This window comes from Scyliorhinus canicula, chromosome 7 (assembly GCF_902713615.1).
Source record: "Scyliorhinus canicula chromosome 7, sScyCan1.1, whole genome shotgun sequence".
In the NCBI taxonomy this organism is placed as follows: Eukaryota; Metazoa; Chordata; class Chondrichthyes; order Carcharhiniformes; family Scyliorhinidae; genus Scyliorhinus; species Scyliorhinus canicula.
In genome coordinates this window covers 9,986,347-10,013,146 of record NC_052152.1, presented here as the reverse complement: position 1 = coordinate 10,013,146, position 26,800 = coordinate 9,986,347, and the positions used below count along the sequence as shown (strand labels likewise).

At 48.1% G+C, this 26,800-nt stretch overlaps 1 long non-coding RNA gene across 3 annotated transcripts in view; it reads right to left on the bottom strand.

Moving 5' to 3' along the window:
- Positions 1-26,800, bottom strand: part of LOC119968730 — a 381,383-nt gene that overhangs the window by 239,836 nt on the left and 114,747 nt on the right. For all 3 annotated transcript variants that reach the window (XR_005461191.1, XR_005461192.1, XR_005461190.1), the window contains one exon: positions 3,130-3,253. This is a non-coding gene — a long non-coding RNA (uncharacterized LOC119968730). The remainder of the gene's footprint in view (positions 1-3,129; positions 3,254-26,800) is intronic.

The window sequence follows — 26,800 nt, the reverse complement described above, 5'->3', positions numbered from 1 at the left end:
ACCAGAACAGAACCAACATGTTAAACAGGAAAGGGCACGTTTCTCCTGAAAGAGAAACTAAGAGGTGACCTGATAGATGAGTGTTTAAAATGATGAAGGGCCTGAATAAGGCAGGTGGTATTGTCGCTGGATTGTCATCCAGAGTCACAGCGTCATGCTCTGGGGACGCAGGTTCGAATCCCTCCATGGCACGTGGTGAAATTTGAATTCAATAGAAAAAACTGGAATTTGTCACCATTGTCGATTGTCATAAAAATTGATCTGGTTCACTAATGTTCTTTAGAGAATGAAATCTGCCGTCCTGACCCGGTCTGGCCTATCTGTGACTCCAGACCTACAGCAATGTAGTTTACGTAGATTTACATAGAATTTACAGTGCAGAAGGAGGCCATTCAGCCCATCGAGTCTGCACCGGCTCTTGGAAGGAGCACCCTACCCAAGGTCAACACCTCCACCCTATCCCCATAGCCCAGTAACCCCACCCAACACTAAGGGCAATTTTGGACACTAAGGGCAATTTATCATGGCCAATCCACCTAACCTGCACATCTTTGGACTGTGAGAGGAAACCAGAGCACCCGTAGGAAACCCACGCACACACGGGAAGGATGTGCAGACTCCACACAGAGAGTGACCCAAGCCGGAATCGAACCTGAGATCCTGGAGCTGTGAAGCAATTGTGCTATCCACAATGCTACCGTGCTGACTCGTAAATGCCCTCAGGGATGGGCAATTAATGCTGGCCCAGCCAGCGACGCCCACATCCCATGAATGAATTTTCAAAAAAAGGCAGAGAAGATGTTTCAGCAGCTGGGAGTCCTCCGAAACTAGGGGGTCATAAATATTTGATAATGTCGAGTAAACTCAAGAGGAAATTCAGAAAAATCTTCTTTACCCAGTGAGTGGTTGGGATGTGGAACTCGCTATCACACAAAATAGTCGAAGAGTATAGCTTAGATGCCTTTAAGGAGAAGCTAGGTAAATTAAAGTTGGAGAGGGGAACAGAAGGATATGTTGGTAAGGCGAGATGAGATGAGGTAAGTTTGGAGGAGGCTTGCGTAAAACGTGAGCACCAACCTGGCTCAATTGGGCCAAGGTTTTGTGCTGATAAATCTCTGTCTAAGAAAAAGCTGCACGTACTAACTGCACCATTGCATAATGCCACAAGAGCTCCCTTTCAGATGTCCCCAAACATGTTGCCAGGGCGACAGTTTTTCTTTTATTATTTATTATTGGAACTGGCAAACGCTGTCAACATTGGCATTTATAGTCCAGTCCCTTGTTGGCCAGAGAAGATTACTTAGTGGGGGTAGAGCTTCCCACAATCGAGACTTAGGCGTGCGGAGCTAGTGAAATGAAAAAATGAAAATCGCTTATTGTCAAAAGTAGGCTTCAAATGAAGTTACTGTGAAAAGCCCCTAGTCGCCACATTCCGGCACCTGTTCGGGGAGGCTGGTACGGGAATTGAACCGTGCTGCTGGCCTGCCTTGGTCTGCTTTAAAAGCCAGTGATTTAGCCCAGTGTGCTAAACCAGCCCCTGTGTAACATGTGTAAAATGTAAATAGTATAACATGTCATAGAAGATGGAAGACTGAGATGTGATCGAATGGATCACAGAGGTTTCTGAGAGGGTGCGACAGGCTGAGAGGTTTCCCTGGGTGGACAGTCAAGAACTGCAGGTTGGAATCTCAGAGATTTCTGTCCTCAGAGTGTTGTGAAACTTTGGAATTCGCCACAGCAACTTGCATTTATACTGCAGCTGTAACATGGCAACAACCCCCCCCCCCCCCCCCCCCCCTCCCAGGGTGCTGAACAAGCACAATGTAAATGGAAAAGAAATTGACACCTGCGCCACAGAAGGAAACACCAAGTAAAGAACATAAGAACATAAGAACTAGGAGCAGGAGTAGGCCATCTGGCCCCTCGAGCCTGCTCCGCCATTCAATGAGATCATGGCCGATCTTTTGTGGACTCAGCTCCACTTTCCGGCCCAAACACCATAACCCTTAATCCCTTTATTCTTCAAAAAACTATCTCTCTTTACCTTAAAAACATGTAATGAAGGAGCCTCAACTGCTTCACTGGGCAAGGAATTCCATAGATTCACAACCCTTTGGGTGAAGAAGTTCAAGATGGTCAAGAGTTTGGTCAAATAAATAGATTTATCATTATCATAGAATTTGAAGTGCAGAAGGAGGCCTTCGGCCCATCGAGTCTGCACCGGCTCTTGGAAAGAGCACCCTACCCAAGCCCACAACCCCACCCTATCCCCGTAACCCAGTAACCCCACCCAACACTAAGGGCAATTTTGGACACTAAGGGCAATTTATCATGGCCAATCCACCTAACCTGCACATCTTTGAACTGTGGGAGGAAACCGGAGCACCCGGAGGAAACCCACGCACACACGGGGAGGATGTGAAGACTCCACACAGTCAGTGACCCAAGCCGGAATCGAACATGGGACCCTGGAGCTGTGAAGCAATTGTGCTATCCACAATGCTACCGTGCTGCCCTTTAAAGGAGCATCGTAACAGAAGAGAGAGAGTTAGAGTGATGGAGAGCTTTAAGGAGGGAATCTCCGAGCTTGGAGAGCCCAGGTACCAGCCAACCCGCCCAGAAATTGGGGACATGGAAGAGATCAGAATTGGAGGTGCACAGGATTCTTGAACATGGATGAGGATTTCAAAACTGAAATGTCATCGGACAGGAAGAGAGCAAGATTAATAATCACACCCTCCATCTCAGAGGACTGTGAATGGTAGGTCATTGAGTATGTTCAGGATTGATATTGTGGATATTCAGGGCAATAAAGGGATATGGGGAAAGTCAGCAAAGTATTAAATAGCATTTACAGGTTTGAGGAAAACCTGCCCTTGCTCTGAATTCTTACATTCTTCAACTGAGGAGCCTCACTGGTCAAACACGATAGGACTGCTCTAACTGGCCTCAGGACCTGGGGGTTAAGAAGGGAGGGGCGCAAACCTCCACAGAGTGAAAAATGGCATCAGACGAGGTCAAAAGTCATCGGCTGCTGAGGAAAAACCAGCCCTTTGGACAGGGGGAGAGGAAAGTCGATTATAATCATTCAATTTAGTCATGGTCTCTATCTGTCTCTATACGTCTCACCTCAGGAGGTGAAGAATTCACAAACTGCTCCGATCCATGGCCTCTGCCCAATCCAGCAGAAAGCAGATTGTACAGTCTTAACACCGAATCCTCTCCATGACGTACCAAGTGTCCAGTGGCTGTTCTGAAACAGGAACAGAGAGAGAGAGGAAAAAAAATATTCATTCAGTTTCTCGCAAACTCTTTAAAACAGTGGTGGGGGAGAGGCGGGGGGGGGGGGGGGTGTGCAGATCATAGAACCCTACAGTACAGAGTGAGGCCTTTCCACCTGCTGTGCCTGAGAGAGTTACCTAATCAGTCATAGCTCTCTCCACTGACCCCCACCCCACCCATAGCCCTGCAAATGATTGTTTTTCAGGAGTACATCCAATAGCCTGTTGGAAAGCTAACGTGGAATCAGCTCCCACTGCCCTTTTAAACAGAGCCTCACAGATCATAACAACTCGCTGTGTAAAATTTGAAAAAAAAAAATCTCCTAATTTCCCCCTGAAGAGGAAATAAACATCTGTTGGAGGTTATCTTGGCTCTGGTTAGTGAGCATATGGCTTATTGAAGAGGGGGGGGGGGCTCAGGAGATCGAAGGAGCTGAAAGAACATAAATAAACTTTAAGCAGCTGTGTGCAAAGATGAGACAGGAGTCTATAGAAAGGACGGGGCTCTGTTAGCTTTGTACAATCCTGTTGGATTGTGTCAAGGTCTCATTGCCTTTTTCTCCCCTCCCCTCCCCCCTCCCTTCTGCTTTTTTTCTCTCTTCTTCGTCTGTCAGTCTGGTCGCTGGCTGGCAGAGTCTTAAGCCAACGCAGAGTTATTGCGAACAGAGGGCTGCATTCATGAACGGATCAAGTTTATGTGAGAAACTGCACCACCCCTGCCCTCAATCTCCATATGAATCGTTAATAAAATGGCAACGGCGGAGAGGGAGGGAGAGAGAGGGGGGGGAGAGAGAAAAAAAAAAGAGCACATGACCGCATCAGCGGGGAAGTCATGCGGAGTAACCCGGACTTCACATAAAAAGGAGCGAGGGAGAGAGAGGGAGGGAGGGATAAAAAGAATGTGCTTTATCTGGGCTGCGTGGGAATCATGATGGGCCGCCCCTCTCAATCGCACCCGATCAGACACTCGTCACTCGCTTTGCTTCCGTCAGCCGTGCAGGCAGCACAGACTGAGGGCAGCTGGTGGTGGCGAGTCAGAGCTGGAACATCACCCAACCTCCCCAGCAATCTGTCACTCTCGCCAAGCGCAGGCAATCAAAGTAACAGCCGAATGATGAAAAAGAGAAGGGAAAACCTTCTCTTCACCGCCGCCGCCCCCCCCACTCTCTCACTCCCGGCGCTCCTGTATAATACCTCAGGAAAATGATCGAGAAAAAGCTCCACAACGTTAATAATATTAATAATCTTTACTGTCACAAGTACATTACTTGTGTACATTAACACTGCTATGAAGTTACTGTGAAAATCCCCTAGCCGCCACACTCCGGCGCCTGTTCGGGTTCACAGAGGGAGAATTCAGAATGCCCAATTCACCTAACAAGCACGTCTTTCGAGACTTGTGGGAGGAAACCGGAGCACCCGGAGGAAACCCACGCAGACACGGGGAGAACGTGCTGACTCCGCACAGACAGTGACCCAAGCCGGGAATGAAACCTGGGACCCTGGAGCTGTGAAGCCATAGTGCTAATCACTGTGGTACCGTGCTGCCCATAATTGCAACTGTTGTTGTTCAAGGTGTCTTTACGATGTAGAGACAAACAAAAGATCCCTTTGGGCAGTATCTGATCCCCCCCCCCCCGCCCCACCCCCCCAACAACCCACCCGTCCCCAGCACTCTCTCAACATCTGGATCTTTTCCAAAACTTTCTCGTTGCATTCTGATAATTGAGAAGTGGGGGGGGGGGGAGGAAAGGAAGAAAATTGCATTGATATAATAGCACCTTTCACAGCAGCCAGCCAGATGTCTCAAAGCACTTTGCAGCCAATGGAAGTACTTGTTCGACAATGTCAGAAACATCACAGTCAATCTAATTTGGTGATGTGGATTGAGGGATAACCAATAGCCAGGGCACAAGGTTATTCCTCTTCTTTGAACCAGCACCAGGGTCTTTTACAAAAGGACGAATAGAGCCTCGCTCAGTCTAACATCTTACCAGGGAAGACAACACCTCCCAACAACACAACACTCCGTCAGTGCTGTACTGCAGTGCCAGCCCCCCTGAATTTTGTGTTTATGGTCTTGATTGGGACTTGAACCCATGATCTTCAGACTCAAGGATGAGAGTGCTACCTGCGGAGCCACAGTTAGAATAGAGGGGAACAAGAGTGAGAGAAGCTGGAAGCAGGGGAGGAGGATTTGTTTATTTCTGGTGCGTGTGGATTGTATCAAATGCTTCATCAGGGTCGGCAAACATGCTGTCATTTTTAACAATAAATTTAGAGTACCCAATTAATTTTTTCCAATTAAGGGGCAATTTAGCGTGCCCAATCTACCTAGCCTGCATATATTTGGGTTGTGGGGGTGAAACCCACGCAAACACGGGGAAAATGTGCAAACTCCACACGGACAGTGACCCAGAGTCGGGTTGAACCTGGGACCTCGGCGCCATGAGACAGCAGTGCTAACCACTGCGCCACCGTGCTGCCCACTCTTTATCATTTTAACGGTAGGTTTCATGAGTGCATTATACAAAATAGAGAAGCATAGAATGTTCCTGACCAGAAGGAAGCTAGTCAGCTCATCGGGTTTGTGCTGGTCCTCTGAAGGAGCAATTAACTAGTGTCGCTCGTCTGCCTTTTCCCCGTAGCCCTTCAAATGTCTCCTTTTCAGACACAATCCAATTCCCTTTGGAACGCCTCCACCATCCTCTGAAGTAGTGCATTCCATATCCTAACCACTCACTGTGCAATAAAGGTGTTCCGTGTCCCCATTGCTCCTTTTGCCAATTACCGGGGTAGGCAAAAGGCTACAGTTGGATCAGCCATGATCTTGCTGAATGGCAGAACAGGGACGAGGGGCCGAGTGGCCACTCCCTCTAGACCATGGGCACCATTTAACCAAATGGGAACTATGCCCCGTAGCAGGTGCGTTTAGTCACGTATTTCCCGGGGCTAGCAGTGCCGAGAAACACAACACTATCTAACATGACTCCGGTTAAATACGGGACACCAGTGAATGCGCAGCTGAGGCTGCGCTTAGTCCCGTCTCCTGCACTGAGGAGCCTCTCTCGCTGAAATTCCTCAGTGCAGAGGAAGATCAGCCCACCATTTCTAAATGGCATCCTGATCTCCTGAGCCCCCGACACGACTCCCCAACCCCACCAAGCCCCAACTCACTGTTGGGGGCCACCCCCCACTCCTCACACCTGCGCTAGGCACCCCTGCCTGATCACCACAACACACAAAATGTCAGCTTGGCACCTCAGCAGTACCAGCCTGGCACCCTGGCAGTGCCACCTGGACATCTTGGCAGTGCCAGGGTAGCAGGCTGACTGAGCCAGGGCGTCCAGGTGACACCAGCAGTGCCAGGCTAGCAACCTACCCACAGGGCATGTACCGGGGACCTCCAATCCCCTGGGAGATCCCCACGAGTGCCGTTTGGTCAGGTCCCCATTTGTGGAGACCAGCACTGAGCGGCGCCCGCCCGAGGTCTCCAAGACAAAGGGGATAGATCCCAACGCCTTGGTTACCTCAGGGAACTGCATCTTAGAGTCACACTGGCTGTCTCGGTCTAATATGCAGATTTGCCAAAACTGGATCTTGCCGACGATGGGTGGGCTTCACATCATGACATCTCGCGAGATCGCGTTAGATCTGCCACGCGAGGCGTGGGGAGCCGGGTAGGTCCTAGGAACGGGGTCTCCCATCATTTACCCATCACGTTACGCCACAGCGCCCTGCTTTTCGGGCTTGGCGCGGCCGGTAGATCGTGCCCGCACGTTCTCCCGTAGATCTGCATCCTTGCTTCTCGATCCTTTGACCAATGGGTACAGGTTCTCGCTATAAGTCCAGACTGTTCATAATTTTGAACATCTCTATCAAATCCCCTCTCGGCCTTCCATTCTCCAAGGAGAACAGTCCCAACCTCTCCAATCTATCCACGGGACTGAACTAAATCTGCATACACATCAGGCAAAAGAAAATACCAGGACTGACTAATGCACAGGTTGATCCAGGATGAATACCACACTGCTGCAATATCAACAAAGCATAAAAATAGAATTAAGCTGTGCTCGCTAGCGCAACAGGATAGACGCACAGTTTAAATTAACAGATGGATTGTGATGAACACAAGGTAGGAATAACAGCTCCGAGATCAGATGGCAGTGATAACACAAAGATAGAGGGAGCGAGGGGTCGTGGAACAGGGTGGGAGGCCTGGGGTGGGGGAGGGGAGGGTAGGTCGAGCCCGCGGGGGTGGGTGGGGGAGCAGCCAGGTTTACTCATTGGTGGTTATTATCATGTATTTGACCAGGTGGAAAATACATGTTTTTTCTGATGCTCTCACAGTCAAATAGCCGACCGACGTTTTATATCGATATATGTATGTTGACACATGTACTAATGTTTATAAGTTCCCCAGTTAGTTGACATAGCATAAATCATCTTTAACAGTGCGCAACGATGCACATTAGGCTTTGATCACTGCCGGATACATTACACCCCGACATTGGTGGTGTGATTGAAGCTGCCTGGGCCCTAGGCTCTGGAATTCCCTCCTTAAAGCTCTTCACCACTTGGCCCTCCTTTCAGCATTCTTAAAACGTCCAGTTTCCCATTCCTGATGCCTTCTTCTTCGGCTCAGCGTTGGTATTTATCTGATTTTGCTTTTGCCTGGAGATATTTTCCCACCTGAAGATATTGCAACGATGCAAATAACCATTGCTGATTGAATTGGGAATTCCTACTTCCACCAGGCTCACGGACACACACTCGCACTCGCCTCATGCCCAAAGTATCCCTCCTTTTCCCCCTTCCATTTCTGTGTCCTCCCCCGTGTCACTCAATTGAGCTTAGGCTAGAGTTCCCAGGGTACTGAATGTCCTCCTGGACTTCGCCCCCAATGTTCGTTCTTCAGACAACCAGCTACTGCTCAGATACACTTTGAGGGCTCTTTCCCCCTCTTCCTCATGTTCTCGATTTGAGCTGGCTAACTCACCAGAGGTTGAGGGGCTCGATGCTGGAATCAATAGCTCAACAACACATCAAGCCCCTTTTAGTAAGTCGATGTGGGCGTCGCTGGCTAGGCCGGCATTTGTTGTCCATCCCCAATTGTCCTTGAGAACATGATGGAGAGCCAGCTTTATGGACTGCTACAATCCATGTGACAGGGGTACACCCAATGTGCTGTTAGTCTGTAGTTTAAGGTGCCACTCCAGAGGCTACATTCTATGGCTGCATTGAGGGAAGTATTCTGTTCCAGATGAGATGTTAAGCCCTTACCCACCCTCTCAGCTGAATGTAAAGGATTCCAAGGCAATTACTTGGTGAGGCAATGGGGTTATCCGCCACATCCTGGGACCAATGTTCAGCCCACACCCAAAGACAGGTGACCTGTCATCATTACATTGTAAAGTGGGGGAACTTGAGTGCGCAAATGGGGGGCTGAATTACCTCCATTGCAACAACGATTACACTTAACAGTGACTGCATTGGTTAAAAAGTCTCAAAACCGGGCGGCACGTGAGTGGCGTGGTTAGCACTGCTGCCTCACGACGCTGAGGACCCGGGTTCGATCCTGGCCCTGGGTCACTGTCCGTGTGGAGTTTGCACATTCTCCCCGTGTCTGCTTGGGTCTCACCCCCACAACCCAAAGATGTGCAGGCTAGGTAGATTGGCCACGCTAAATTGCCCCTTAATTGGAAAAAAATAATTGGGTACTCTAAATTTATAAAATAAAATAACTCTCTGAGCTCTCAAACTTTCCCTCCACATTTTAGCTCCACCAAAGGTTTTGACCCTAAACTAATTAAAACTGAAATGATTTTGAACACCCAGAACAAATCTCTTAGCCTTTTCTTCCCTGAAGTGAACCATCCTAGCTTCTCCAAACTATCAAGGTAACTGTATTCCCTCATCCCTGGTAAATCTCTTCAATACATTCGCTAAAACATTCACATGCAGAGGGAAAAGGTCAATCTATGCTCTCACGGCTCTGAATAATATCTGTTTATGTCAAGAGATTTATCAGCTCCTCGATGACTTCGAGAGCCAAGGCTAAGTTAGCTATGCCAAGAGGAAGCCCGTTGGTAAGGTTCAATTGACCTCAGGAGCAGTAGGGCAGGAAGACAAAACATCGACCAGGGCTCCCAGTCTGTCCGCCAATCATCTTTAGAAAGTCTGGATCCGGATGAAGCTTGACTGCGCAGTGCCCTACAGTCAAATAACATGCCAGCACTCACTGCATGCCAACAGGAGGAGGTCTCAGGTGGCAAGAGATCTGCTGCCTCGCCATGGACCGTGCCCTCAGGGGAGAAAGCAAGAGACAGGAATGGAAGAAATAAATGTTTAAATGTATGTGGGGTGGAGAGTGTGCAGGTATGTGTTTGTATCTTTGTTTGTAGGAATTTGTGTACATGCACATGTTTGTGTGTGAATGCTTGGGTCCATTTGTGTGCATGTCTGAGTGTGTCTGTGTTTGTGAGCATGGTTCTGCATCTACATGATGTTTTGTGAACAAATGTTCACATTTGTATGTATGTTTTGTGAATTGATATTATTTTGCTCGGGCTTTGCATGTGTTTGTGTCAATGTGTTTGTGTGTTTGAGGTTGTCTGCACATGGATGTTTGTGTGTTCGTGCTCCGGCATAACCACATGTTTATAAGTCCATGGTAGGGTGGTGTGGAGGATGCGGGTCACATACAAGGCAGGAGTATGGAGGGAAATCTCCTTAGCCAGCGATCTCCGGTTTGTGCAATCCATCATGTTATCAGCAGCTCATCAGAAGATGTTGAATTTTTCCAGAACTGTAAGGCCAGGATGCAAAGACAGAATGTTCTAGTCCTCTGCTGATCACACTCTGATAACACTGTACATGTCAGGCACCTCTGATCAGCATCTACTGTTCCTTCCCATGGGTTTGAAAGAAACTCCACTCATGCTGAGTTTTTTACTTGTCGCGGCAAAATCAGTAGGATCAGTCCTAATATTTCCTACTGCTTTTTTCCCCCTTTCCTTGAAAATGCTGGCACCTTTTTCCAGGATGTTTCTATACCTGCCAACTACCCTCTCGCACTTCATCCAAAACCTCCTTATTCTTGCACTTGACAACAGAAGCTTTACAACCCTTTGTGTTCCTTCAACTCTGTATTCCTGTCCATTCGCAACTCCCACTTCCTCCGTGCCACCATTAGTTGAACATAGAATTTACGGTGCAGAAGGAGGCCATTCGGCCCATCAAGTCTGCACCGGTCCTTGGAAAGAGCACCCCACTTAAACCCACACCTCCACCCTATCCCCATAACCCCACCTAACCTTTTTGGACACTAAGGGCAATTTATCATGGCCAATCCACCTAACCTGCGCATCTTTGGACTGTGGGAGGAAACCGGAGCGCCCGGAGGAAACCCACGCAGACACGGGGAGAACGTGCAGACTCCGCGCAGACAATGACCCAAGCCGGGAATCGAACCTGGGGCCCTGGAGCTTTGAAGCAACTGTGCTAACCACTGTGCTACCGTGCTGCCCCCAGGGTGCCGTGCCCTGCGACACCTAGGCCGTACGTTCTGGAATATTCTCTCCTTAAATCTCTTCACCTTTGAGAATCTATTTTTTCTCAAACATGCCATTTTGACCAAGCAATTCGTCTCTGGCCCCACTATTTCCATTTTTGACCAGGTGTCAATATTTATTTGATTACTCGCTCTTCAAGAGCCTTGCCACAAGTTTATGGCCGTACCTTTTTTAAAATTTGAAAGCACCCATGCCTTTTACTAAAACGTTCTCAGCTGTCAAAATTGTTATTAGAGGAGAGCTTTTTCAGGGATGTTGGAAGTGAGGTGATACTGGCAGAGTGCATACAAACAGGAGTAGGCCATTCAGCCCTTCAGGCCCGTTCTATCATTTGCAGGTCTAACTCATCTGTATCTCGACACCATCCACCCACTCGGGTGCTGTGTCCCTTAATACCCCCGCCTAACAAAAATCCATAAAGCTCTGCTTTGAATCTTTTACTCGAAACGCCCTCTGCCTCCCACCCCTCCCCCACCCCTCACTACACTCAAACGTCAACCCAAACTTCTGCAGCCCTTCTGGGTAAGAGAATCTGAATATCCACTTGTCTTTTGTGTGAAGGAGTGCTTCCTGGCATCACCCCAGCTCGCATTTTAAGTTATGCGGTCTGATTCCGGACTTTTCCACCAGAGGTGACAACCTTTCCCTCGCTGCCTTATTAATCATCATTAATACCTTAATTACATCGCTCCTTCGTCTTCCGTACTCAATGTTCTGGGGCACTGTGATTCAGCATCAGCAAGGATCTGAAGGAGCTTGAGAGGGGAGAAACTGGGAGGATCTTTCCCCTGTCCGGGGAATCAAAAACATGGGGGGTGGGGGTACAGCTGCGTGATAGGTGATGGATCATTTGAAATGAAGAGAAATGTCTTCACTAAAAATGTTGTGAATACGACCATAAGACATAGGAGCAGAAGTAGGCCATTCAGTCCATTGATTCTGCTCCACCAGTCAATGAGATCATGACTAATCTGATGTCATAATCCTCAGATGCACTTTCCCGTCTTATCCCCACAGCCCTTGATCCCCTCACTGATTAAAACTCTGTCTATCTCACTCCTGGACATACTTAAGAACCCAGCCTCTACAGCTCTCTGTGGTAAAGAATTGCATTGATTCACTACTCTCTGGGAGAAGATATTCCTCCTCATCTCTGTTTTAAATGGGCGACTCCCTCACTCTGATTCTGCCCTCTGGTCCTACAATCTCCCACAAGATAATAACAATATTCTTTATTGTCACAAGTAGGCTTACATTAACACTGCTATGAAGTTACTGTGAAAATCCCCTCATCGCCACATTCCGACAGTTAGAATTCAGAATGTCCAGATTACCTAACAACTTCGGGACTTGTGGGAGGAAACCAAAGCTCCTGGAGGAAACCCACGCAGACACGGGGAGAACGTGCAGACTCCACACAGACAGTGACCCAGGCCGGGAATCGAACCTGGGACCGTGGCGCTGTGAAGCAACAGTGCTAACCACTGTGCTACCCTCTCAGCATCTCCCCTGTCAAGCCCCCCTGAGAATCCTATATGTCTCAATAAAGTTGCCTCTCATCCTTCGAAACTCCAATAAGTAGAGACCCAACGTACTCAACCTCTCCTCATAAGAAAATCCCGCCATATCCATGATCAACCTCTGGACGCTTCCAATCTTTGAAATTCTTGGCACCAGGGAGTTGCAGATGCTTCATCATTGAAAATATTTAATACCAGGATAGATGAACGTTTGGTCTCTCAGGGAATCAATGGATAAGGGGAGCAGGTGGGAAGTGGAGTCGAAGTCAAAGATGAGCCAGGATGATAATGAATGGTTCGATGGGCCAAATGGCCTACTCTTGCCCCTATTTCTGCCGTTCTTGCGTCCTTACATGGCAGTCAGCCCAGTCTGGAGTTGAGGCAAGATCCAAGAGCCCGCCCCTCCAGCCCCAGCCCGAAAGAGCAGATACGACAGGTAGAAAGGTCAGGTGGCTTCCAACAATCAGAACATTTGTAGTGGCAGGACAGGAGTAGGGCTATTTGGAAGAAAGATGACAAACAGGATGTGTCAAATGACATTTTTCTGTGAACCAAAATAAAACTGGTCGGAGGCTAGACTTCCCCCTTTGAGGCAGCAACCGGAATGCATGGCCAGTTATTGCTGCTAGTGTAAATCCCCTACACCTCAATCTGAAAGCAGATGGCTAATTACTTCCCAGATTTCTCCAACTACTACAGCAGGCGCAGGTTGGCAGTGTTTGGGATCACCACCCATTTAAACTGTCATTACTCGGATCAGATACCTTAACAAGTTAATGTTCTAATTTCAAAGCCTTTGAAGGGACGCCAGATAAACATGAGGGAGCAAGGAATAGAAGGAGAAAGGATTGGGTAAGATGAAGAGCGCTGGTAGGAGGTTGGTGTGAAGTATAAACGGTAGCAGAGCTAAGCTCAGCTGAGTGACCTGTTTCTATATTAGTGATTCTGATAAGACAGACGAGACCTGCGAAACCTTCGCTTCCAGTAAGGAATGCACTTAATTTAGAACGTCTGTTTCCCAATCTCGGGATTTAGAGGTTGATGCCAAGACCGCTTCCTCCTATAATCTACAAGCTTTTAAAATCAAACTTTTGTCATCACCCAACCACAACTTCCTGATTTATCTCACCATTGCTTCTGCGCTCGTCAGTCTTGAGATGCCTGCAAAGGTCTTAAGTTCATAAGGTAGTTCTACGGCCCATCATGTCCATGCCAGCGCTCCGTTGAGCAGTCCAGTCAGTCACATTTCCCCTACCCTCTCCGTAAACTTCAGTTCATCTGTAAGTCTGCTGCCTCTATCCTGTCCCACACTAGATCTAACCGCCCCTCCTCCATATGTCGCGTTTCCCTAACTCTGGCCTTGTGGTAGCCATTACTTCAGCTATCTAGATTCCACTCTCTGGAATCTGGAATTTCCTAACTAAAGCCACAGGATATAGGAGCAGAATTAGGCCATTCGGCCCATCGGATCTGCTCCGTCAGGCCCTGTCTTCTTCACCTCAATCACTCACCCATCCTCTACGTCTCTCATTATGACCCACCGCTTTGGTGAATGTTTCATTCTTTGATCCCTCCGTCTCGGTATATTTATTCTCTTTAAAAGGCACCATTATAAAGGCAAGTTCATGCTATGAAAAGCCCCTTTAAAATTAATATTGTGCGGAATGTGTCTCTTTAAATGTGACAGGATTCTTAATGACTACAAGTGCCTGAGGAGACATTAGCAACAGCAGCATTTCTTTCAGGCTGTCAATGTCAGTCAGTGAGAGATGTGTGAGGATGTATTATAAAGGAGTATATTGCACCTTATCGCATTTCACAGAGACATTTTAAAACTCTTTGCATGCAGTGAATTTCTAACCAGACTGCACTAAACCATGACATCCTATTTGACCTGATCTGAATGAATAATCTCACATCCTCTCCATCACTGGCCGAAATTCTCCAGCCGTTGGAATTCTCTTTAACCATCAGCAGCGCACCCCACCGTGTGGGTTTCCCGGTGGCATTGGGTGGCATCAATGGGAAATGCCAAAGGCACGGGGCTAGGGGACTGGAGAATCCCGCCCACTAAGATCAGCTACTTTCATCTCTCTAATAATGTCCATCTCCAGCCTTGCTTCATCTGCTATGATACTGAGGAGTGTATTCATGCCTTTGGACTCAACTATCCCATTGCTCTCCCGAGCAACCCAACCCACCATAACTCTGAGCTCTTGCAAAACTCTGCTGCCCATAGGTGGATTGGCCATGATAAATTGCCCTTAGTGTCCAAAATTGCCCTTAGTGTTGGGTGGGGTTACTGGGTTATGGGGACAGGGTGGAGGTGTTGATCTTGGGTAGGGTGCTCTTTCCAAGAGCCGGTGCAGACTTAATGGGCCAAATGGCCTCCTTCTGCACTGTAAATTCTATGACTATGACATCCTCTGACCCATTCACCCATCACCTCAGTGTCCACCAATCTAAACTGGCTCTCAGTATGGCAATGCATCAAGTATGAAATTCTGCTTTTTTCAAATTAAGCCAAAGCCTCACCCCCTCCCGATCTCTGTAATCTTCTCCAGGCATACAACCACCTGAGAACTCTGTGCTCTTTCAATTCTGGCCTCCCAGATATCCTTGATATTCATCACAATGCCTTCAGCCACCAACATCCTCAGCTCTAGAATTACCTCCCTAAGTTTCTCTGTTTCTCCATGTCTCTTCTCCTTTCTTCTTCTTCTTGGGCAGCTCCCTCAGCACCGAGGATGACTTACTTCCATTCCATGTAGGTGGGTTCTGCTCAGGTTGAATCGTCCAATCCTGGATCCGTAGACTCTGCCACAGGTTTGGCAGGTGGTGTTTGATGGGGGGGGGGGCACTCTGGATTCTGCGATCGATTCCACTGTTTACGCTTGGCCTCTGCGTGCTCCACCCTGCGACCTTGAGATGATTGGCATCTTCGCGGATGCTTCTTCTCCAGTTTCTGCGTACTAAGTCAAGCAATTCCCAGGTGCCGGTGGAGATGTTGCATTTATTTAGGGAGGCTTTCAAAGTGTCCTTGCAGCACCTCCTCTGCCCTCCTAGTGATCACTCGCCATTGCGGAGCTCAGAGTAGAGCACTTATTTTGGCCATCGTGTGTCGGGCATGTGGGCAATGTGGCCCATTCATCGCAGCTAGCCGAGCATGACCAGTGCCCTGATACTGGGGATATTGGCCTGGGAGAGGATATTCATGTTGATACACCTATCCTGACAGTGTGGGTTTGCAGGATTTGGCAGAGGCAACATTGGTGATATCTCTCCAGGAATTTGAAGTGTCTACTGTACACTGTCCATGTTTCTGATGCACACAGGAGGGCGGGGACCACGGCCGCTCTGTAGACCATGAGCTTGGTGCTGGGTTTGAGGTCTCGGTCTCTGAACACTCTCAGATGTCCGTAGACTGCACTGGGGCATTGGAGTCGATGCTGGATTTCATCGGCGATGTCTGCTCGCGATGACAGGAGCCTCTCAATGTATGGGAAATTATCCCCAGGGGCTCACCGTGGATCGTGATGGTCGGGCGACAGTTCTGTGTGACAGGAGCAGGCCGGTAGAGAATTTATTTTTCTGGATGTTTAGTCCCAGGACGGGTCTCCGTCCAGCCACACCAGATTTGTCCAAAGCTGAACATCATGTCCATTGAGCCTCTTGATGGGTGGAAGCCGCACTGAGATTCAGGGAGGAACTCTTCTCCTTTAATATACTCCTAAAAATCGATCAGCTCCCAAAATGTAACTCGGTGTCAAACATTGATAAACCTTTCTGGTAAGCGCCGTGAGATGTTTGACTATGTTAAAGGTGATATACAAACAAGTTGTTGATGTGCAGCGACTGTTAGCTGGGCAAATGCACCCAGTTTGCAAACATCATGAACCCACGAACAGCAACAAGCTTTTTTTTGCTCTTTGTTGGAGTCACTGCCAAGGGAACATCGGTTGCCTGCTCCTCGTTGTCCTTGAGTTGAGTGACTTGCAAGGCCATTTCAGAGGTCACTTCTGTGAATCTGAAGTCCCATGTAGGTCAGACCGGGTAAAGATGGCAGATTTCCTTTCTGAAAGGTGCTTTAATGAACCAGATGTTTTTTTTACAACAATAAAAAGCTGTCATGGTTGGGATTTGAACCCATCCCAGAGCATCAGCTATTGCTAGCCCGATGACAACACCACAGAACACCCATTTCCCCCACTGATGAACGAGTTGGTTATCTGTGGTTGGTCAAGTTGATAGAATGAGAAATATTGGTTAGCATCATTACGTTTCTTCCGGCAGTGAAATGGGATTATTAACATTCACCTGGAAAGGAGAATGGGCTCTGGTTACAATTAATGAGTTCTTCCATGTCTGCGTGGGTCTCACTCCCACAACCCAAAGATGAACAGGTTAGGTGAATTTGCCACGTTAAATTGCCCCTTAATTGGAAAAACGTAATTGGGTAATCTAAATTTATTTGGCAAACATCTCTGATACTACAATACTCCCAGTGGCTGGAGTGAGAACTCATAGAATCATAGAATTTACAGTGCAGAAGGAGGCCATTCGGCCTGTTAAGACTGCACCGGCCCTTACAGAGAGCACCCTACTCAAGCCCACGTCTCTACCCTATGCCTGCAACCCAGTAACCTCCATTTAAACTTTTTGGACACGAAGGGCAATTTATCATGGCCAATCCACCGATCCTGCACATCTTTAGACTGTGGGAGGAAACTGGAGCACCCGGAGGAAACCCACGCAGACACGGGGAGAACGTGCAGACTCCACACAGACAGTGACCCAAGCCGGGAATCGAACCTGGGACCCTGGAGCTGTGAAGCAACTGTGCTAACCACTATGCTACCATGCTGCCCCATCTGAGACTATGGAGTGGGCCCCAGGCACACAGTTTGCTGAGATGACTCAGTTATTTTATTACATATCCAGTTATGCTGGCGCACTGTCTTCATGAGAAAGAAGCCTTCGAGAAAACATTTCTCTTGTTACACAGTTTGCTCTTCAGATAGTGCAGAATTTTCACCGTGACAAAGCCTGGATGAGTGCAACTCTAACAACACTCAAGAAGCTTGACAGCATCCAAGACAAAGCAGCCCCAGCTGGATTGGCACCCCATCCACCACCTTCTACATTCACGCCCTCCACCACCGATGCACAGTGGCAGCCGTGCGCACCATCTACAAGATGCACAGCACCAACTCACCAAGGCTCCTTCGACAGCATCTTCTCGACCCTCAAACTCTACCAGCACGAAGGACAAGGGAATGGGAACACCAACGCCTGCAAGATCCCCTCCGAACCACATACCATCCTGCTTTGAAACGATACACTTGCTCCCTCGCAGTCGTTGGCTCAAAATCCTGGAATTCCTTTCCTAACAGCACGGTGGGTGTACCTACACCTCATGGACTGCAGTGTTTCAAGAAAGCAGATCCCCACCACCTTCTTTTTTTTTTAAATTTAGATTAGCCAATTATTTTTTCCAATTAAGGGGCAATTTAGCATGGCCAATCCACCTACTCTGCACATTTTTGGGTTGTGGGGGCGAAACCCACGCAGACACGGGGAGAATGTGCAAACTCCACACGGACAGTGACCCAGAGCCGGGATCGAACCTGGGACCTCAGCGCCGTGAGGCGGTTGTGCTAACCACTAGGCCACCGTGCTGCCCTTCCCCACCACCTTCTGAAGGGCAATTAGGGATGGGCAATCATGACTGGCCTCACTAGTGTTGCCCAAATCTTGTGAAAGAATAAACAAAAACTGAATGCCCCCAGTGAAACGAGCGATCTTGTTATGTCATAGGTCATACAGTGTAAAGGTGGCCATTCGGCCCATCGAGTCTGCACTGGCCCTTGGAAAGAGCACCCTACTCAAGCCCACACCTACACCCTATCCGCCTGACCCAGTAACCCCATCTAACCTTTTTGGGCACTAAGGGGCAATTTAGCACGGCCAGTCCACCTACCCTGCACATCTTTGGACTGTGGGAGAAACCTTTGCAGACACGGGGAGAACGTGCAGACTCTGCACAGACAGTGGCCCAAGCCGGGAATCAAGATAGTTGGCAGCAGATAATTTGTTATTTGTAAAAGTGCTTCTTGATATCCCCCCCCCCCCCCCCCCCCCCCCTTCTCCTCCCCCCGCCGCCAAATTCAACATCATCACACGGGAAGAGGGGAACATTTCAGCAATTCAAATGCACAAATTTTTTTTCCCCTGCATTGACAGTGCCCCTTTAAGCCTGCCGCATGGCTGGGTATGTAATAAAATAACTGGCCTGCGATTCCTGGCTGGCATAATTCCAACATTTTTACATGCAGCTTTGACACTAACCATTTCCATATGGGCTGCTAGCGCACAGCAAGTATTTATGAGAGAATTATTCTTCTGTGAAAAGAAAAAAATCTGCACACGTTCGTGCAGCCTGTGAATCATGAACTGAGCTTATCGATGGTCCCGATGCACAGGGAGCCAGTATGCAGTCTAACAGACTGCAGTGTCCATGTACAGTTCCTGCTTGCTAGATGAGGGGGTGGAGTGGGTGCCTTAGCACGCATGGCACAGGAGGAGAAGACTGAGACACTCTCGACCCAGGTTGCCTAACAATTGTCACGGGCATCTCGTGGGAACTAACCTTGGCGGCATCAAGCTCTCTCTATCACAAAATAACATAATTGTGTCGGTGCAGAGGGAGGCCATTTGGCCCTTCATGTCTGCACCAGCTCTCCAGACGAGCATCGTGACTGAGTACAATTACCCTACCCCTGCACATTGTTTCTATTCAAATAATCATCCATTGCCCTTGTGAATGCCCTGATGAAACATGCCTCCACCACACTTCCAGGCAGTGCATTCCAGACCCGAGCCACTCACTGTGTGAAAAAAGTCTTATCTCACATCACATTTGTTGCTTTTGCAAATTAAGATTGGGGGCGGCACGGTGGCACTGTGGTTAACACTGTTGCTTCACAGCTCCAGGGTTCCAGCTTCCAGTCCCATCTTGGGTCACTGTCTATGCGGAGTCTGCACTTTCTCCCCCTGTCTGCGTGGGTTTCCTCCGGGTGCTCCAGTTTCCTCCCACAGTCCAAAGATGTGCAGGTTAGGTGGATTGGCCGTGCTAAATTGCCCTTAGTGCCCAAAAAGGTTGGGTGGGGTTACGGTGGTGTGAGTTTAAGTAGCGTGCTGTTTCCAAGGGCCGGTGCAGACATTCGGCTCAATGGGCCGAATGGCCGTCTTCTAGAATCATAGAATTTACAGTGCAGAAGGAGGCCATTCAGCCCATCGAGTCTGCACCGGCTCTTGGAAAGAGCACTCTACCCAAGGTCAACAACTCCACCCTATCCCCATAACCCAGTAACCCCACCCAACATTAAGGGCTAAGTGTTCTGCACTGTAAATTCTATGATTCTATGAAATCTGTTCCCTCTCATTATTGATCCTTTCTATCTCCCTATCTCCTCTGTCCAGTCCCTCATGATTTTGAACGTCTTTATCAAACCTCCGCTTAGCCTTCTTCTCTCCAAGGAGAACAGTCCCAATATCTCCAATCTATCCTCATAACTAATGTTTCTCATCCCTGGAACCATTCTTGTGAACCTTTTCTGTACTCTCTCCAATGCGTTCACATCCTTTTTATAGTGTGGTGCCCAGAATTGTACACAATATTCCAGATGAGATCTAACTGTTGTCTTGTATAAATTTAGCATAAACTCCTTGCTGTTGTACTCTGTGCTTCCATTAATAGCGCACAGAATACTATAGGCTTTATTAACCATTCTCTCCACCTGTACGTTCAATAATCTATACACATATACATCCAGGTCCCTCTGCTCCTGCACCCTTTAAGGATTCTACCCCTTATTTTATATTGTCTCTCCATGTTCTTCTTCCAAAAATGGATCACCTCACCATTCTCCGCATTGAATTTCAACTGCCGACCACCTATCTGCCCACTCCACCAACTTGTCTATGCTTTTGAAGTTCCACATTGTCCTCCTCACAATTTACAGTACTTCCAAGTTTTGTGTCATCCTGTAACCTTGAAATTGCCCGCTGCACACCACAATCATTAATAGATCAGGAAAAGCAAGGGTCCAATTGCCAGCCCCTGGGGAACACCACTACAAAACTTCCTCCAGCCCTGAAATTAGCCATTGCCAATTACTTTCTGCTTTCTATTGCTGAACCAATTTTGTGTCCATGTTGCTGTTGACCTTTTACTGCATGAGCTATAACTTCTCAAACAAGTCTCTTGTGTTACACCATCAAATGCCTGATGAACGTCCATGTACATCACGTGAACAGCATTACCCTCATCAACCCTTACTGTTAGCTCAAAAAAAACTCCAGCAAGTTAGTTGAGCATGATTTTCCTTTCAGAAACCCATGCTGGCCATTCCTAATCAACCCACATTTTCCGACTTGACTATAATTCCAATTGAATAATTGTTTCTGGAAGCTTGTCCATCACCGATGTTAAACTGACTGATCTGTAATTGCTGTGGCCATGCTTACAACCTTTATGGAACAAGAGTGGGTTATTTAATAGCATGTGAGCATCGCTGACAAGACCAGAATTTGTCGCCCATCCCTAATTGCCCCTACAGAGGGTGATGGAGAGCTGCAGTCCATGTGCTGTACGTACCCCCACAGAGTTATAAGGAAGGGAATTCCAGGATTTAGACCCAGCGACCTCGAAGGAATGGAGATCTACTCCCAAGTCGGGATGGTGAGTGGTTTGGAGGGGAACCTGCAGGTGGTGGTGTTCCCTTGCATCTACTGCCCTCGTCCTTCTTGGAGGTAGAGGTTGCAAAGGTGCTATTGAAGGATCCTTGGTGAGTTACTACAGTGCATCTTGTAGATGGTACACACTGCTGCCGCTGGGCATTAGTGGCGGAGGGAATGGATGTTGAAGGTGGTGGATTGGGTGCCAATCAAGAAGGTTGCTTTCTCCTGGATGGTTGTGTTGAGTCTTTTGAGTATTGTTGCAGCTGCACTCATCCAGGCAAGTAGAGAATTTTCCATTACACTCCTGACTTGCGCCTTGTAGATTGTGGACAGGTTTTGGTGAGGCAGGAGATGAGTCAATCACTGCAGAATTCCAAGTCTCTGACTTGCTCTTGCAGACGCAGTATTAATGTGGCTAGTCCAGGTCTGTTTCATGTTCATTGGTAGCCCTCAGGGTGTTGATAGTGGGGATTCAGCGATGGTAATGCCATTGAATGTCAAGGGCAGATGGTTGCATTCTCTCTTGTTTGAGATGGCCATTGCCCGGCACTTGTGTGGCACAATTTCTACTTGCTACTGATTTGTCCAAATCTGAATGTTGTCCTGGTCTCGCTACACTTAGAATCTGCGTCAGAATCTGAGGAGTCGCGAACGGTGCTGAACATTGCACAATCATAAGCAAACGTTCACCCTTCTGACCTTACAATGGAGGAAAGGTCATTGATGAAGCAGCTGGGGATGATTGTGCCAATGACACTACCCTGAGGAACCCCTGAAGTGATATCCTGGGATGAAGCTGATGAGGCAGTAATTGACCAGATTGGATTTGTTTACAGAATGTGGGCAGCACGGTAGCATAGTGGTTAGTACAGTTGCTTCGCAGCTCCAGGGTCCCAGGTTCGATTCCCAGCTTGGGTCACTGACTGTGTGGAGTCTGCACGTTCTCCCCGTGTCTGTGTGGGTTTCCTCCGGGTGCTCCGGTTTCCTCCCACAGTCCAAAGATGTGCAGGTTAGGTGGATTGGCCATTCTAAACTTCCCTTAGTGTCCAAAAATGTTAGGTGGGGTTACGGGGATAGGGTGGAAGTGTGGGCTTTAGTGGGCTTTCCAAGGGCTGGTGCAGACTTGATGGGCCGAATGGCCTCCTTCTGCACTGTAGAAATTCTGAGAATATACCTGGGCACAGATATTTTCCTGGGATAGATGCCAGTGATGTAACTGCGCTGGAATAACTTGGTTAAAGGTGCAGCTAATTCAGGAGCACAGGTCTTCAGCACTATTGCCAATATGTTGTCTGCGCCCATAGCCTTTGCAGTGTCTGGTGCCTTCAGCCATTTCTTGGCATCACATGGGGTGAATCCAATTGGCTGACATCTCTGAAGCTGAACATCTCAAAGGAGATTGCGATGGGTCATCCACTTGTTTCTGACTGAAGCTGGTGGCAAATGCCAACCTTGCCTTTTACACTGATGTACTGGGCTCCCCCATTATTTTTTTTGTTTTGTTAATATGGTCATGGGTTGTGGCATCTCTGGCAGGGCCAGCATTTATTGCCCACCCCTGAGGGCATTTAAGTGTGGATTTCTGTGGATCTGGAGTCACATGTAGGCTAGACCGGGTGAGGACAGCAGATTTCCTTCCCTAAAGGGCATTAGTGAACCAGATGGGTTTTTACAACAATCGACAATGGTCACCTTCAGACTTTTAATTTCAGATTTTTTTATTGAATTCAAATTTCACATCTGCCATGGCGGGATTCGAAGCCAGGATGCCTGAGAAGGATTCTGGGTCTCTGGGTTACTAGCCCAGTGATAATACCACTGTGCCACTGCCTCTCCTGATAGTTACCATTCTTAGGGATGGCAATATTTGTGGAGCCTCTTACTCCAGTTTAATTGTCCACCATTATTCATTAGGGGTTGCAGCAAGACTGCAGAGCTTAGATCTGACTCCTTGGTAGTGGGACCGCTTAGCTCTGTCTATTGCACACTGCTTATGCTCTATGGTATGCAAGAGAGACTGAGTAGACTGGGCCTATACTCATTGGAATTTAGAAGAATGAGGGGGGATCTGATAGAAACATATAAAATTATGAAGAAAATAGTTAAGCTAGAGGTTGTTTCCACTGGCAGCTGAAACTAGAACTGGGGGTGGGGGGCATAGCCTCAAAATAAAGGGGAGCAGATTTAGGACTGAGTTAAGGAGGAACCTCTTCACCCAAAGCTTTGTGAATCTGTGGAATCCCCTGCCCACTGAAGCAGTTGAGGCTACCTCTTTGGATGTTTTTAAGGCAAAGATAGATTTTTGGACAGCAAAAGAATTAAGGGTTGTGGTGTTCGGGCCGGAAAGTGGAGCTGAGTCCACAAAAAGAGGAGCCGTGCTCCGAAAGCTCGTGTTTGAAACAAACCTGTTGGACTTTAACCTGGTGTTGTAAGACTTCTTACTGTGCACAAAAAGATAAGCCATGATCTTATTGAGCGGCGGAGCAGGTTCGAGGGGCCAGATGGCCCACTCCTGCTCCTAGTTATTATGAAATGAAATGAAAATGGCTTATTGTCACGAGTAGGCTTCAAATGAAGTTACTGTGAAAAGCCCCTAGTTGCCACATTCCGGCGCCTGTTTGGGGAGGCTGGTACGGGAATCGAACCGTGCTGCTGGCCTGCTTGGTCTGCTTTAAAAGCTAGCGATTTAGCCCTGTGCTAAACAGCCCCTTATGTTCTTATGTAGTCCTGTTTTCTAGCTTCACCAGGTTGACGCCTCGTTTTTAGCTTTGCCTGGTGCTACCCATAGCAGTCCCTCCTGCATTCTTCACAGAACCAGAGTTGATACCCTGCAATGGTGGTCAAGCTAGCTTGGGGATTTGCTGGGCCGTGAGAGTACAGACTGAGGTAGAATGTCATTCTGCTGATGCCTCACGGCGCCTCATGGATGTCCAGATTTGAGTTGTTAGTTCTGTTCAAAATGTATCCCTTTCTGTATGATGGTAGTGCGGCACACCACAATGGAGGGTATCCTCAATGTGAAGATGGGACTTTGTCTCCACCAGAACTGTGTGGTGATCACTCCAACCGACACTTTCATGGACAGATGAATCTGCGGCAGTCAGGTTGGTGATGACGAGGCCAAGTATGGTTTTCACTCTTGTTCGTTCTCTCACCAACAGCTGCATACCCAGTCTAGCAGATACGCCCTTGGGGACCCGGCCAGCTCAGTCAGTATTGGCTGCTACCATGACATTCTTGGCAGTGAGGCATTGAAGTCCCCCATCCAGACTGCATCCTGTGCCTTTGCCACCTTCAGTGCTTCCTCCAAGTGTTGGTCAGCATGGCAAAGTACAGATTCATCAGCTGAGGCCCTAAAGGGGTTTGGGGGCTGGGGGGAGTGGGGGGGAGTGGCAATGTTGGCGGGAGGTGGTGACCAGCAGGAAATTCTCTTGCCCAGTTTTGCCCCGATGCCATGACACTTCATGGAGTCCAGAGCCAATGCTGAGGCATCGTATGGCTACTCCTTCCTGACAGTGTGCCAATGTGCCACCATTTGTCCAGATAGTGGGTCAGGATATACCCAAGGATAATGATGGCGGTGTCTGGGACATTGTCCGTAAGGTATGACTCTGTGAGTATGACTTTTTCAGGCTGTTGATTGACTAGACTGTGTGGCAGCTCTCCCCAGTATTGGTGTATTGTTGAGGAAAGGGGGCCTCCTCCTCCAGGTAATTGTTTAATTGCCCCCCACTATCCCCCACAGGATGTGGCAGCATTTCAGAACTTTGACCTGATCTATTGGTACGGCATCACAGCTGACAAAATCCTCCACCCCACAGTCTCTGCCCCACCTCACTTGGAGGGCTGGGGAGTTGGGTGGGGTTCAAGAGGAAACTTGGACTGTGTCCAAAATGTATCAAAAACTGCAGGGTGAAGGAAAGAAAGGATTTGGCACCATTTACATATATTGGTCATTGTTACGCCCAACTGAGCTAGAGGACAATTAAGAGTTACATTAAAGAGAGATTGGAGTCACATAATCAATAAAAACAACTAGAATTTGCAGAGGCCCTTTCTCGACCTCAGGACATCTCAAAGCACTGAACAGGTTGTGAAGTATAGCCTCTCTTACAATACAGCAGTCAATGAGGTTGTCCATTTTGGAAGGACAAATATGAATGCGGAATGCAGTGGGCAGCACGGTAGCAGTGGGCAGCACGGTAGCATGGTGGTTAGCATAAATGCTTCACAGCTCCAGGGTCCCAGGTTCGATTCCCGGCTGGGTCACTGTCTGTGCGGAGTCTGCACGTCCTCCCCGTGTGTGCGTGGATTTCCTCCGGGTGCTCCGGTTTCCTCCCACAGTCCAAAGATGTGCAGGTTAGGTGGATTGGCCATGCTAAATTGCCCGTAGTGTCCTAAAAAGTAAGGTTAAGGGGGAGTTGTTGGGTTACGGGTATAGGGTGGATACGTGGGTTTGAGTAGGGTGATCATGGCTCGGCACAACATCGAGGGCCGAAGGGCCTGTTCTGTGCTGTACTGTTCTATGTTCTATGTTCTAACAGTAGGGTTCTTGGCAATGTAGAGGAGCAGAGAGATCTTGGGGTCTATGTTCATAGATCTTTGAAAGTTGCCACTCAAGTGGATAGAGCTGTGAAGAAGGCCTATGGTGTGCTAGCGTTCATTAGCAGAGGGATTGAATTTAAGAGCCGTGAGGTGACGATGCAGCTGTACAAAACCTTGGTCAGGCCACATTTGGAGTACTGTGTACAGTTCTGGTCACCTCATTTTAGGAAGGATGTGGAAGCTTTGGAAAAGGTGCAAGGGAGATCTACCAGGATTTTGCGTGGAATGGAGAGTAGGTCTTATGAGGAAAGGTTGATGGTGCTCAGCCTTTTCTCATTAGAACGGAGAAGGATGAGGGGCGACTTGATAGAGGTTTATAAGATGATCAGGGGAATAGATAGAGTAGACAGTCAGAGACTTTTTCCCCGGGTGGAACAAACCATTACAAGGGGACATAAATTTAAGGTAAATGGTGGAAGATATAGGGGGGATGTCAGAGGTAGGTCTTCTTTACCCAGAGAGTAGTGGGGGCATGGAATGCAATGCCTGTGGAAGTAGTTGAGTCGGAAACGTTAGGGACCTTCAAGCGGCTATTGGATAGGTACATGGATTAGGGTAGAATAATGGAGTGTAGATTAATTTCTTCTTAAGGGCAGCACGGTAGCATTGTGGATAGCACAATTGCTTCACAGCTCCAGGGTCCCAAGTTCGATTTCGACTTGGGTCACTGTCTGTGTGGAGTCTGCACATCCTCCCCGTGTGTGCGTGGGTTTCCTCTGGGTACTCCGGTTTCCTCCCACAGTCCAAAGATGTGCAGGTTGGGTGGATTGGCCGTGATAAATTGCCCTTAGTGACCAAAATTCTATGATTAACTTTGGACAAAAGTTTGGCACAACATCGTGGGCCGAAGGGCCTGTACTGTGCTGTATTTCTCTATATGTCAATTTGTGCACAGCAAGTTCTCACAAATAGCAGTGAGATAATGACCAGCTAATCTGTTTTTAGTGATGGTTAAGAGATAAATATTGACGAGGACATCAGGGTGAACTACCCTGCTCCTCTTCAAAATAGTGTCATGGGATCTTATAATTCCATGTGAGGTGGCAGGCAGCTGAATGGCAGGGCAGCGCCTCAGACT